Raw genomic sequence first — 13,053 nt, forward strand, 5'->3', positions numbered from 1 at the left:
TACAGTTGTGCTCTCCCCTCCCTTTTAAAGGGAGGCTGGGAAAAGGCATTTGTCCTGCTGTTAGTTTACTTTCAAGCACGGTTCTTTGCAAACGTCCAGTGCTGGAAAAGAATGGCATTTTATCATTTTTGAACATCTAGGAGGGAAGGGAGAAAGCAGATTTCCCCCTCCTAGATCTTGGGGTGTTTTCGCAGCGTAATTCAGCCTGATGTCACCGGGGGAGGAGTCTAGGCTGCCTCAGTTTAAACTGGAGTTGCCTCAGTCCCAGGCCCCGTGGCTGAGAGTTCTTAAATCTGTGGCAGACAGGCATGACTATTCCTTAATGAGACCCCTGCTGCAGTAAGGCCGTTTTTATTTTAATCAGCTTCTTAATGCTATTAATTACGATTTCTTTGATAACACTCTTCCCATCTGCAAGGGTAACGTAGCCCCACGTGAGCAGCACAGTAACATGCTTCAGCATTATCGTCTGTGTGAAAACACATGTACAATCTCATATAAAACCTTCTTAGTTAGGTCTTGAATATACATATGCTTGGTGAATGGGGGGGACAGAAACAAAGAGGAGAGAGGAGAGCAAGAAAATTTCACAGAAGTTTCCAAAGAAATTTACAGAGGCTATTATAAACTAACTTTAAAATCTGTCCTTTTGGAAGATTGCTACATTTGGGAAGGATAGATTTTTGTGTTTTTCCTTTTATTTCCAGATCCCTGGATGCAAACATTTTCTCCTGTGGATAAAGCTATAAGGCTGGATTCAAAATGAATTGATAACACTCCATGGGAGAGGAACAAATAGATTCAGAAAATATTCACAGGTCAGCATTGACTATAATGTTTAAACTTAAACAGATTGGACTTTTGGTTTGTCCTAACTTAAAAAAAAATCACTACCGGTTCTTCAGAAAGGCTGAAAATCAAAGTCAGCTCTGGGCTCATCTAAAATCATAACTCCTTTCTCATTTAGCATGGCCACCTTGGCTTTTCTTTTTAACAAACAGACCCCAAAAAAGTGAGTGGAGCCTTTATTTAAACACTGATTTGAATAATCTTAAAAATTGCCCCTAAAATATGTGAGAACTCATCATCCCTATATTTGTACCCAAGTAGTTCACCAAAAAAAGTTTTATTTGGATGGGCTTTGTTTCAGACACATGAGAATTAAACAGTTTAAAAGTACTCTATGTTTGTGTACCTCTATCCACATAGTTGTGTCTACATATCACTGAAATTCAATTTGTTCTTTATTTTTCCCCGAGATTTTTGGAAGTTTTTCAACAAATGCAGCTAATTAAAGGATTTTTAAAATAAAAAATATAAACAAAACCACTATTCACACACAAAACCGGGCATCCATCAAAACGTTTTAGTAATTTAAATGCTGTCAGAAACGATTTCTAAAAGTTTTAAATGCACCCAAACTCGGACCCCCAGCCACATCTTTATTTAGACAGAACAATTGTTTTAATGTGGTAAAAATACATTATTTTCTTCAGGACGTTTTCCTATCTGCAGGATTGGAAATAAGAAAGGCAGAGAAATCTCCGCATTCCTTTCGATAAAAATAAATAACTTTAATCACTTCCTAACTAGCAGATGGCCAAAAGTACCTTTCGTGTTTCCATAAACATATCCAATCGATAGCTTCAAAAGTGATTGACTGTAATCAAAACGCAGCCAGCCCAAAGAGCTCAGATCTCTGCTGCTCGGGCTCTATAAAGCAGGCTCTTGTGCTCGGCGAGTGTCCGAGAGGGAGGGGAACATGAATGAGAAAAACAGCCACCAAATGCAAGTTATGAATGAGGGATTGGATGGGAAGGGAAGAAGAAAAAAAAAAAAAAAAAAAAAGAGGGAAGAGGAGAGACATGGCTAATACAAAAATCAGTTTGATTCCATAGGTTTTACATAGATGTGATTTTTCCCCCCGGATCCCCAGCGAACGCCCTGGCTGCAGCAGAGAGGGGCTTTGTGCTGCTTGGCTCGCATTTTCCCTCGTCCCTCATCTCTCCCCCTCCCTCTTTTGTAGATCAGAATGAGGAGGTTTTATAGTGAGTCTAATTCTCACCCCCTCCATTTCCTTCCTTTCTGCATTTTTTATCCCCCTTCCACCCCGCCCTCCCCTGCCTGCAGCCCTGCTATTGATTAACCACTTCACTGCTACCCGGCTCCGTACCAAGCCCGGAGGGGGGGACCCTGGTGGCCCAGGTCTACCGGGGAGGGGGCTAGCGGGTGCCCGGGGGAGGCTACCCCGCTCCCAGATCGGCCCGGCCGCTGCCCTTCGAAGACCGATGCGCTTCGTGGGCTTTAAAGATGCTGCAGCTCCGGGAGCGCCCGGCGGGGCTCGGGGCGTGGGGAAAAGGGGGAGAAAGAAACATGCCCCCAGCCCCAAAGGTGGGGTGTGCGAGCAGAAGGGAGCACCGAAATAGTTAATCGGCTCCTCGGATGCATTGATTAGTATTGATGGCTTTGGTAGTTTTAATGCATTTGTTGTTTGTGGGAGGTGGGGAGCTTTCCCCTGGCTTTGAATTCTAACCCCCGGCTGGGAGCTCGCTCCTAATTGCATGCACAGCATTCCTTCGGAGTGGGTGGTATCACCTTTTACTGCTGCTCCCTTCCACAGGGAAGGCCTGTAAAAAATCCCTTTCATGTGCCCGAAAATCAATACCCTGGGTTCTGGATGGCTGCTGCAAGACCAAAACAAAATCCTGTCCCTCCCCCGCCAAAAACAATTTTGTGTATATTTATATGTGTGTGTATAGATATGTATAGGGAGAAAGGGGGGAAAAAAGAACCCTGTAAGAGCAACCCCCGCCTGCAGATGAAGTTGCGGGGCGCTTGGCTCCCCTTTGCCACCCCAGCTTTGAGGCCACTGGGGAGGGAGCCCCTGTTTTCACAGCTGCCGCGGCTCTTTCAGAGGGGCTAAACTGGGAGCAGGGAGTTTTGATCTGGTTCTGGTCAACAAAAATGGATGTGGCTTGCCAACGGCTGCTCCAGTGGCAGGGAGCATGGCAGGTTAGGAACAGTGCTTAAAAGGTTAAAAAGGACTGGGTGAGTGGGAAGTTGCAGAATTATGGGTGGAGTCACCCATACTTTTAAAAAAAGCACAACAGACTAAACAAATTCATCTTTCAGTCAGTGTCTGGAGGAAGGTAAGAGTGCAAGGGTGCTGTGCCTTGTGGTGTCCAGCACTGGGCTTGGGGAAACAAAAAAATGAGACATTTTACTAGGAAACTATTAAACCAAGTTTATTTTTCATTCTGCCCCCAAAACCATGCAAACCTGACAGCAGTTCAGCTTATGAGTGAACTTCATGTTCTCTTCTTGCTGAATCTTAATTTCTTTAGCACTGAGGGGAGAGTGAGCAATTGTTAAGCGTTTGAAAATCCACGCAAAGTAAATCAATGTGTTTCTGCCATCTACATTTCAATTCAATAACATCGTTTTCATAGAGCTATTTCACTAGTATGGAATAACTCACCTGTAAGTAATTACAGCTGACTTGCTTTCTAGCAAAGACCAATACAAGTCCAGAGAGGGGATAAAGGTTAGCTCAAAGAAATATTGCTGAGGTTTGACATAGGAATAAAAGCGAATAGCTGTGTTCTCTCCTTAGAAAGCAAGTAATTCTTAGTCATCATTCAAAAGAAAATTCGTAGCTGTGCCTCGAAGCTTCATCTCAATCAAAAATTTAGAAACAAAATCCAGCTCAAAAATGTTCCCAGTCAAATGTAACATCACTGCATCATGCAGAAAAAAGTTCCAAACCAACAAACAACCCAAAGTTCCTATAATAGTTGTTTGAGAAACCCATCTTTCTCAGATTTCACATGGGCTCAAACAGTTTGTTTGATATCTGTTGTTGTAATTCTGCTTCTTGTTGAAATTGTGTGTTGGCACTGAGTTACATTTGTTTGAAATTAGTTTATCAGTGTAACACTAACTTCAGAATGACACAACTGGTTCAAAAGTGCACTACTTTGAATGAGATAATTTAAGTGTAGCTTTACATGGAAAAAACCTCAAAGAGTACTTGAAATGTTTTTTTTTTTTTTTTTCCTTTCTAATGCTCACTATTAAAATTAAAAAGAGTATCTTTATAGGCAGCTTAGTGCAATAATTTATTTAAATCTTAGTTCAAATGCTGCCTAATACTATTTAATGATCTTTATTTAGAGCAAACTGCCCAAACATTTTGCTAATTCATGCTAATATACAACATTTATTTCTAAGCCGCCCAGAATATGCAATAGGAAGATTTTCAGGGCATTTTCTTTTTAAAGAACCCTGGATTTCTTAATAACAAACAAAATTTTAAATAGAAGGAAACTTTTTCAGGCGTAGCTGAACTCAGGAAGTTCCTCCTTTCAGCACTGTACAAGCTTTCGTACCTACATTTTAAAACAAAATATCTACAAAAAAAAAAAATGCCTTCCTAAAACACCTAGGATGTACTCACCTCCAAAATTCTGTGGATTTCTACCTTAAACTCTTTTTAGAACAAAAGTAAAAGGATCATTTTGCTGTACCAAACAATTAAAATGGACTTTCTGATGGCAGGGACAAGAGAGATTTGTGCTGTGAAAGACTGGAAGCCGTTTTTTAGGAGTGCACTACAGTGAAGAAATGTAACTTGGAAGTATTTAAGGAGCTCACTCTTTGTCTCAGTGTCAAGAAGAACATTCAGGTTGTTTTACTTTTAAATAAAGACAATCCACAAAACTTAATCAGGAGCAAAACCTGGGATTCTGTTCTTTCTTGCTTTCCAAATCAATTTCTTAATTGTTTTTTCTTTTCCCCCTCCCCCAATAGTTAAAAAAACCCCAAACCCAAATAAAAAAAACAACCGTAAAACAAAACGAAGTTTTGAATGAAAACCTGCAGTTTGGAGAGCACGAAAAAATGGTAGTTATTGCCTTCACACACTGAATTAGCCCTAATAAACAACTTTGGAATTTCATTTGTTTGAAATCCACAGTGTATTTATCTCCAAGACATTTTAGTGCACTGATCTGTTTGACATTCAAGAAAAATAACTGAATTAAAACCCCACCTTTCTACCCTGAGAGCAGAGTTGCCAATTAATATGATTGTGTGAGTCCTGGCCAAACGGGAGGAATCAGCAGGGTATGATGGGAGATTGATCCGAGGGTCACATCTCACTTTGGAGTTAACAATTTAATATGAAAATATATCATTATAAAGGTTTGTTCTTCCTTGCGGTATCTGTAAAATCTGTGCTGGACAAGAGGGCGGCTGTGTGTGTGCTGAGGGGTGAGAGCAGCCTCTGGGCAGCAGAGCTTTGGCTGCCCTGCTAAGTGTTGGAAGCAGCCTTCCCGTTTTTACCTCAACAACCCCCCCCCCCAATCCCTCCAGGAAACACTCCTGCCGATGCAGTTGGGACATTTTAAAGGAGCTGATCTAGTCAAATGGAATGATGAAATTCTGGTCTGATTATCAAACAGAGGGGTTAGTTCAAAAGGCTTGTGAAGATTCAGTTGAAATTGGGGGGATATAAGGGGGTGACCATGGGGCTGTACACTGCTTGACTGTCTCGTAAACTGTCTTTGCAAAACGAAATGGAAAGCTGCAGAAAGAAATAGTCACAGTTTTGCCTGGCATGGCTATGAATTGTCTGCTAGAAATGAATTGAAAACTCATTTCCATCGCTTTTAGCTGTTAACCAATATAACTTTATTTTAAGCTTGGAGCCTTAGCAAATGCTTCCAAAGTTAAATTTAATCTTTGTGTTGCTCATTAGCACCAATGAGACTTAATTTTAAACAACATTTATTAAGAAGTTTGTTTCAAGATTAATTTCCCCTTACCTTAAATCTTGTATGGTTTGTTCTTCTCAAAAATCCAAAACAATTAATATTGGCATTTTGTTAAATTATTTTCTTTCAAGCTGTAAGCCAATTATTCAAGTCCATCAAGGATTAGTGATTCAATTGTATTTAAAATATCACTTGTTAGTTCACATCCAGTTTCCAGGGACCTCTGGTTAACTGAGCAGAGCACCTACCTTTAATTATAATCTAGCATTCCTCATCACTTCTAATGAAAGATACTGAACAAATTAAGCCAGACTTTGTTGGCATGAGAGGAAAATAAATTAAAAAAAAGAATTAACAAGCCCTGAAAAATAAACTTTGCCACTACAGAATTTCTTTGGTTAATATCTCGCACACATTGTGCATTTAACCACAGGAAAGTGGCATATGCTTAAGGTGTAAAAGACCCTTTGGAAATATTTCAGCCAATGCTGGTAGCTCTTGTGCATGTTTATGTGCGCCTTTCATGTCCATGGGGGAAGCCAGCAGTGAAATCTTGGTGTTTATACACCTAAAAGCTGGGAAGTCCTGCTTAAATCTGCCAGTCTGTAGCTGGGAACATTTATGTAAGAATAAGAACTTCTTCATGCTAATTGAAATCTGTACCTGGAGAATAACAACCCTCCAGAAGAACCAATTTTTCAGTGAAAGCTTAAGCCTGTTAGGAGCCTTTGACCAAGCCCAGGACAAACGCAGGTACAGGTCACTACAGATACGCTCTCATGGAACACGAGCTTTTCCTATCAGTGAAGATGGACTTTAGATTGTAGAAGTCATCTATTAAGATCAAACAGATAACAGTGTCTTTTCAAAACATTTTAAAATATTCCTTATCTGCTGTGTTATCTTTCTGACTAAAATGATTTTAGTAAGTGCTGAAGGGAATGTGACATCAGCTAACAGAGTGCAAGAGGTCCCTGTTTGTCTCAGTTCTCTGAGTATTCCTTTTAGTGGACTGAGTCCACATTTAAAACCTTCAAATATGTTTCCCCAAATGACATTAAAGACTATTTAAATCAATATTTGGATGATCAGGGAGCAAATGTTTGAATTTGGAAAGGACAGGGCAAATGCAGCCTGACCATGGTTTCTGTGGCATCTCACACACACGTTTGAGGTGGGAGAAGGTTGTCAGATGGCAAACCTGCTAGAGGAAAGCAAGAAAAGGACCACTGTTCAAATGGATGGAGGGTGTTTGAAGGATTTAACAGTGGGCAGTTCCACCGGGCAGAGAAAAATTAGGAGGCATTAACAGTGCCATCAAGGAAGGGATGGGTTTTGTGTGGACAGTACTAACAGGGAACTGGAGAAAAAGGCCAGGCACTGCAAGACAGAATCAGTTCTCCAGTCCTTCCAAGTAATAGATTTGCTATTACCAACAGAGAGGAAGACTTGCACTTGGTGGCAGAAATCAGAGACAGCATATTTTTTTGACTTAGGTTTAGAAGGAAGCTCCTTTGGTGCTGCGAACACCACCAAAATCCTTTAAAAAGTAAAAAATTTAAGAGAGAAATTGCTCTGTTAAGACCTGGCAATGGAAGTTTCAGGCATTGTTATGTTCCAGCTCAGACAGTACTTCTCTTTCCTGTGTAAAAATTTAAGACAAGAATGGTGTAGCTCAACAGTGATTAAAAAAAAAACCAAAAAATAAATTCCACACAGTAAAAGCACCTTGAAAATACTTTCAGCAGTCACTGGCATCCTAAAAATTGGTTTTCGTCAGCCTGCTGGAACCCAGTCCCCAGCTTTTCCCTGCTGCTTGTACAGAGGCTGCGCACTCTCTGCTTCATGATTTCTCATTTCAATTAAACATTTCGTTAAAAGATAGCATCAAAAGCAAGCCCTCAAAACTTCAGGCTCGTAATGTGACAGGGTATTTGGTTTTAGTAAGGGAATGTTAAACTATCTTGATCCAAATAACAATTGAGATAACATCTCTCTAAGCTCCATTATTTCAGACTCTTAAAACACCAACTTGGATATGGCAAAGTGTGCAAATTAATGTGCTAAAGGATGTTGCATTTCAACTACACCTTGAAACAACAGATCATTCTGAAGTGATCCTACGCTCTCATCTCATTTAACTGAGATGAATCAAAAATCAAACTAATTCTCCAAATGTCAAAAGTGATTGTTAAAATGCAATGTGCATTGCAAACCCCACCACCTAAACAGCCGTTATGTTTAAAGGAAATCTGTGATCTGCAACCAATTAGGAGCAAAATGGTTGTAAAATATTTAATTTGCGAGCAGCATTTTAAATTCAGTAACAGCTATAACAAAATGGGTAAGTAAATGACATTAATCACTCCTGATACTAAATTATCCCTATTTTGCTTCTAAGACAGGAATCAGACTGGGCGATGTTTTCTATTAGCTAAATACATTCATAATGCAATGAAAGTCTAGGAGGTCATTTAACTAATGGAAATCCAGCATCCTTGTTATTCCTTTATTTTGTGTACTTTTTAATGGTCATATAACTGTTTTAAAGAGTCACCCCTTGATTTTTCAGCTGAGGTAGTGAGTATTATTTTCCTGATAAGAGCTATTTCAAACAGGTAGAGCAGCGTTTCCTGCAGTGAAGACTAAACACCAAGCTCATTTGAAATTATTTTAACAGCTTCACGGCCTAAAGGAAAATCCTACTTTCCAGCCTAGAAGACCATTTTTTTTTTTTTGGTTTTGTTTCTAAGAAGAGAGGTTTTGGAGCATTATACTAAATAAAGCAATAAAATGCAAGCAATTGTTTTCCACAGTTGAGCTATTGTTTAAAACTGGTAAGTTGTTTGTTTTTAATAAATTAATGGCAAGTGCAGCATGTGGGTGCAAATGCTTGATTCCTCCACCCCCAAACCCTCCTGCACGGTCTCTCTGGCGTGCTCTGACAGCCAGGGATGCACCGTCTCTCTCTTCTCTCACCAATCTCACCTGTTTTCCTTTTTTTTATACCCTCTGGCTCCGCATTCCTTTTTCTCACTTCATGCAAAGCAAAATTGTATTTTTTTATATATATATATATATTTAAAAGAATATAGATGTGATTTTAAAGGCCATTTTAATTCATGAACATCTCAGATTAGGTTCAGTTTCTCAAGATGAATTATTTCCTGCTTTGCCTTCTTGTAAATATCTTCAACCATCAACCACCTTTTGCAGATAAAACTTTACCAATCAGTCATTTACAGACATAAACTCACAAGGCAAAAAACAGCCTTTGTTGCTCTAGGCCTCTTTGATGATGATGTTTACAAATGCTTTCACTGCTGGGCTGGTAATGTGCACTTTGCCATTAGCTCTCTGAAACTGTTCAACACACAAAATGTGCCTTTCAGTGAGGCAGATGGGAAGAAAGATTGTTCCTTTCATTAGATACTGGACACTTATAAAATAAATAATGGCTGGGCTGAATGTACCAATTTCTTCAGACTGAAAAAAGCTGTCTTGTTGTTCAAAATGGTTTCACCGGCTGAACAGGTCACTGGCATAAATATCTGTCCTGGTGAGATTTTCCCTATTCCTGCACTGCCACCCAGCCTCCCAGCAGCTGATGAGGCAGGGGCTTCGGGCATCCTGTGCTTGCTGTAAGGCAGCCCTTGTGCACAGGATGGGACTGAAATCCTTCCATTCCTTATTGTGGGTCCCTCTTTTTTAGATGTCAAGTGCATTAGGACACATTGGTTCCTGCCAGCATCGGCATACAAAACAGAAGTTCTACATTTGATGGGGATACAGGCACTAAAAATGGGTTAAGTCAGGCAACAGAGCCAGGAATAATCTGCGCTCCCTAAAGAGAAGCAGAAGCGGGTTTCTGGACTGTGTGACTTGCAGGAAAAGTAAGGGAGAGATGCATGCTCTGCACTCTCGTTTTCCTTTGATTGTTGGCTGGGACTGACCATTCCCACTCCTGGGACTGCTTTAACGCTCAGGCAATGAGTTTATTCCAAAACAATCAGTTTTTACTTTACAGGCAACCAGGACAGCACTTTGATAGCATATTGTACTTCTCATTGGAGTACCAGACACTTACAGAAACGTGTTAGATGGATGAATCAGCTACGCTCTCCATTCACTTCCACAGGATGGTCTCCTGTGGTCCATGGCATTACCTAAGCACCAGCTGAGTTTCGGGTTTGCTTGAGAATCTACCAAAATGTGTTAATAGCTAACTTTGCTATTTCAAGAAAGAGAAAGTAGCTAGAATGAATTGGATTAAGTCTTTAACCCTGTGGTGCAAACTCCTCTCTGATAGACCTCTAATCACTAAATTTAAATGAAAGTCAGAGATACAGTAATCAATTGTAAGAAAAGAATCAAAACTAGGGAGAGTGAGAGAAGAAAATGAATGCCCAGGAAGGAGGGAAGGAAGCATTTCTTCCAGACCAGCCTAAAATCTTTCACACAATTCCATGGAGAATAAAGACTTTTAATGTCTCCACAGAAGGAAGGAGAAGGTTTCTAAACTATTCACTCAAGAAAGGCTAAGAAAATGCGTACTCCTTGGAGAGAAGCTTGGTTTGCCTTTTCCTGTGCTGGACAACCTTCATTGGCACCTTGGACCTGGCTCAGCTGGGCAGAGAGGTTCGGCAGGAGAACGTTTCCCTGTCTTCCTCCCGTCCCCTCATCCACCTCCCCATGGTGGGGAGATCGTCTGTCTTTTGAGATGACTACATCTTGGTTGTGCATGATTATCCCTGTTCAGGTGCAAGAAGAGAAAATGTTCTGAGTTATACTGGATCCTTGTGAGTTTGTTTATCTTGGAGGATAAAATCACAGACGAGTCTTGCCCTGATCATCCTGTACTCATGCATCTCTACTTTCATATCCATTCCATCTGCCTAGCTGCGGTGGGGGGGGGGGGGGAACACACAGACGGACATACAGCTCTCCACTTCAAAGAGATAATGGAAGAGGGAGCTGAAGTTTTGAGCATGAGCCTTATAAACTGTTTCTTGGTCAAGAGGAAAATAAATGTGAGGATCCTCAGAACACATATCTGCTGGAATACGTGTTCTTAGGGTATGGCACTGAGATTGCTAATGATCACAGTACCTTGATGCTTTCATAATGTGGCGTGTCCTCAGCCCAGGCTTTTTGGATTTCAGTTACATCCTTTTGTCTCATGCTTGGAGCTAATGCAGGACAGGAATCCCACGGCTGAATTCCCTGAGAAACATGTCTTTAAAATTTGACTGAGGCATTGTCTCCTCTGGGGAAGGAAACTGTGGGATTCTGGGTTCAGCCGAGAGCTGGACAAAAATGTGGTCCAGCCTATTTAATGACAGGTTTTCACTTGCCTTCCCTCACTTTGCATTGTTCCTAAAACCTCATACAAGTAAAACAACGAAATATTCCCTTGCAATGCAGAGCCTGACGCTGTCTGCACTGATGTACATCTTTGCAGTGGGGGTCTGGATCAGCAGAGCCTCTGAGTACTACTGATAGGAATGACCGAGATTTGCTGCTCCTTGGGAGGATCCACAGAAACTCCCACATGATTTCTGTGATATTCCATCATCAGAGGAACATGGGCACAGCCATGGTACATCAAAAGAGTAAACTACCTAGGTTTGTCCCGAAACAAGATACTAATCTGATTTAACATGCTCATAGAAACAAGCAATGGGAAAACCTCTCTTAGTCCCTGTAGACCAACTCTGGCTATTCCCGGGATTCCTCTGCTCTGAGAGATAGAGATTGCTTTTAAGAAATGTCTCAGCAGCAGATAGGCATCATGAACGAAAAGCAAACACTGGGGAAGCCCAATTTCATTTCCCGTGCTCCATACAGACTGTCAGTAAAGGGCAGGTCTGGGGACTGAGCAGATTTAGCAGTAACAGGCAATGCAAAGGAGTTTCTATTTCACTATGTGTATCAGCTCAATGCTTTTCTGTACAGACTTGTTCTCTACACTGTGCTTAGAAATGACTCATTTGTCTTGTTTTAGGAACACATTCAGTATCACTGTTTCCAATTCTTTGAACAGGGAAGGCTGATTCACTTCTAATTTGGACACTTAACTAAGGTTAAGAGCTTGGAACAGTTTCCAAAGCAGTGGGACTTTTGCTGCTGACTTTGAACACAGGTAGAACTACAGTATTAGGCTGTGTTGGTGCACTATGACAAGTGCACCAACGTGCTAAAGAAATAGACTTTCCACTAAAGTCTAGAACTGAGGTCTGGAGAGCTTCCAGTTCCTATCCAGCCAACAGCATCTTCTGTTGAAATCATTGACGTGGATCAGTGTAAGGACTGAAACTCCACTCCTGGACCCAAGCGTACAGCTTTCATTGGCTCAGCTGGAGGGTGCACGAGTGTCTCAAGGGAGGGCATCTATTCAAAGGCACATGACACTGTCCTCAGGGTTTGCTACAAGAGGATTCTTTTTTGTCCTAAGACCAGAGACCGAGGTATTGGTACCTTATTACAGCTGTCTGAGGAAGGGTTCCCCAAGAAGGGAAAAAAAGGATAAAGAGGCTTAGATCCTGCCGACAGGAAGATGGCAGTCACCAGCTTCAGACTCTTGCCATATTTCAGAGCAGCGTCTTCCTGTTCCCTGTCCTACGAAGTAGAGAAGATGCACCTTCCTCTTATTCCTCCTACAGAGGAAGGGGTCCACTCTCACCTCCTGCGACTGTTACCCTGTCACATCAGAACAGGATTATTGCAGCTGAGGACAGCAAGGCAGCTGCCTGGGTGTCCATCAAATGCATAACTCGAGGAATTAAGCGTGGAGTGGGGTCAGCAGTGGGGTAGCCAGAGCTGTACTGCTGCTACAAACAGGGCTGGGGAGGGAGGAACTGCAGTTGCCCCTTGGCTCTGTCCCTGCAGAAACCTGCACCAAAAGGCAGGCAGAAGTTTCCTGGGACAGAAGCTATTCATACAAGGCAGCCTGAGCAAGTACATAAGGGTCCAAAACATGGACCAGACAGCAATTCTTTAAATGTAAAGAGAAATGCCTATTTTTCTTTCCAGTAAGCAGTGTTGTGCCTTATCTTGCCCATGCTTCAGGATCAGCTGGTGTTAGCAAGCTATTCATTCCAGCTGGAAACATCCTTAGCACTTGCCCAGCTGCACTGGGTCTCCTCTCAGGAGCCCCCTCCCCAGCAGGCTCTGCTGTGCTGGGGTCTAGGTTTTAGGTTGAGCAGGTCTAGGGTGCTTCTCTTTTGCTCTGAGAGTGGTGGCTCCTTGATGAAGATTCCTTTCTGTTCACTGGTGAGTG

Source organism: Cuculus canorus, chromosome 17 (genome assembly GCF_017976375.1).
Source record: "Cuculus canorus isolate bCucCan1 chromosome 17, bCucCan1.pri, whole genome shotgun sequence".
Classification (NCBI taxonomy): domain Eukaryota; kingdom Metazoa; phylum Chordata; class Aves; order Cuculiformes; family Cuculidae; genus Cuculus; species Cuculus canorus.